General features: G+C 38.0%; 1 non-coding gene across 1 annotated transcript; it reads left to right on the top strand.

Moving 5' to 3' along the window:
* Nucleotides 1–378: 378 nt before the first annotated feature.
* On the top strand, nucleotides 379–452 carry trnai-aau (transfer RNA isoleucine (anticodon AAU)). Its single transcript has one exon. It is a non-coding gene; the product is annotated as a tRNA-Ile (tRNA).
* Nucleotides 453–1,920: the final 1,468 nt, after the last annotated feature.

Genomic DNA, 1,920 nt, shown 5'->3' with positions numbered 1-1,920 from the left:
AGATTCCAGGACTCTTGTAAAGAAGACAAAAAAACATATTTCTTCAAGTGTTATGAAATATAACCGGTAGTAGACCATTGATGTTTAAAGTGTTTTGGTACTTTACTGTATCACCACAATTAAGCTAGATTTGTGTATTTTAACCATAAAATCTGTGACTTTAACCAACGAGAGACCATTAATGTGTGGAGTGAATTTGATAGCACTGCAAAAGGGGATGTCCTCTTGTTACTTGATGAAATAATATTTTTGTTGAAGGTCGTTTCGACGTTTGACTTTGTAGGGGCCCCTGGGCCCCCTTGTCCATTTCAGAGGACAGCGTGTATCGGATTGTTTAAAATATGATTGAAATACCTTTATTTTGAAAAAGGCAAACGTGGCCGGTTAGCTCAGTTGGTTAGAGCGTGGTGCTAATAACGCCAAGGTCGCGGGTTCGATACCCGTACTGGCCATCTATCCTTTACACTTCTGACTCTTTTTTTTCATGGAGGAGTTACAAATTAACGAATGTGTACAATGTATCATTCAATTATTTCCGCAGGACCATCATATGGGAAGGCAAGGCAAGGCAAGTTTATTTATATAGCACTTTTCAACACAAGGCAATTCAAAGTGCTTTACAAAAAATGAAAGACATTAAGAAAATGACATTTAAAATCAGTCATTAAAAAGAAAAGTTAATAAAATAAACATTAAAAGAAAAAATAAATACATGGATAAAAGTTACAGTGCAGTCTAAGATATGAATAGTTCAATTAAAAGCAGCGACAAAAGTCTTCAGGCTGGATTTAAAAGTAGTAAGAGTTGCAGCGGACCTGCAGGTTTCTGGGAGATATTTGGAGCATAATAACTGAACGCTGCTTTACCATGTTTAGTTCTGACTCTGGGGACAGAAAGCTGACCAGTCCCTGAAGACCTGAAAGATCTGGATGGTTCATCATTTAGCAGGAGGTCAGAAATATATTTTGGGCCTAAACCATTCAAAGCTTTATAAACAGCAGCAGTATTTTGAAATCTATTCTTTGACACACAGGAAGCCAGTGTAAAGACTTCAGAACAGGAGTGATGTGATCCACTTTCTTAGTGTCAGTGAGGACTCGAGCAGCGGCGTTCTGAATCAGCTGCAGCTTTCTAATAGATTTTTTAGTGAGACCTGCAAACGCACCATTGCAGTAGTCGAGTCTACTGAAGATAAAAGCATGTACAAGTTTTTCCAAATCCTGCTGTGACATCAGTCTTTTAATCCTATATATGTTCTTTAGGTTATAGTAAGCTGATTTAGTAACTGTTTTAATGTGACTGTTGAAACTCAGGTCAGAGTCCATGACTACATCTAGATTTCTGGCTTTATCTGTTGTTTTGAACATTGCAGACTGAAGCTCAGCGCTGACTTTTATACGTTCCTGCCTTGGCTCCAAAAACCATTACCTCAGTTTTATCTTTGTTTAATTGGAGAAAGTTCTGACACATCCAGTCATTGATTTGTTCAATGCACTTACTCAGTGTTTGAATTGGAGCATAGTCTCCTGGTGAAATGGTTACGTACATTTGTGTGTCATCCGCATAGCTATGGTAACTTATTTTGTTGTTCTTCATTATCTGAGCCAGTGGTAGCATGTAGACGTTAAAGAGAAGAGGCCCCAAGATTACAAATATTACACACCAGAAAACACAGAAATATCCGTGAAATAAACATACAGTAGGCTATAAACAATTAAAGGGATAATTGGGAAGGCATTACAAATGTAAATATATTTTAAATAATAAAACAATCCCACCACCACAGGTATCTACAGGAGAAGAGGGAATTCTCTCCACAAAATGTGAATGCCAATGTGGAGAATGCAGTCATGCGGCTGCATTAGCCATCTTTGCCATCCACAATTTCAGCTGCACTGACACCCCCTGTCAGTGGAAGAA

Source organism: Notothenia coriiceps, unplaced genomic scaffold, assembly GCF_000735185.1.
Source record: "Notothenia coriiceps isolate Sejong01 unplaced genomic scaffold, NC01 NC01_scaffold00005347, whole genome shotgun sequence".
NCBI classification, from domain to species: Eukaryota; Metazoa; Chordata; class Actinopteri; order Perciformes; family Nototheniidae; genus Notothenia; species Notothenia coriiceps.
This window is presented reverse-complemented; position numbering and strand designations above follow the sequence as displayed.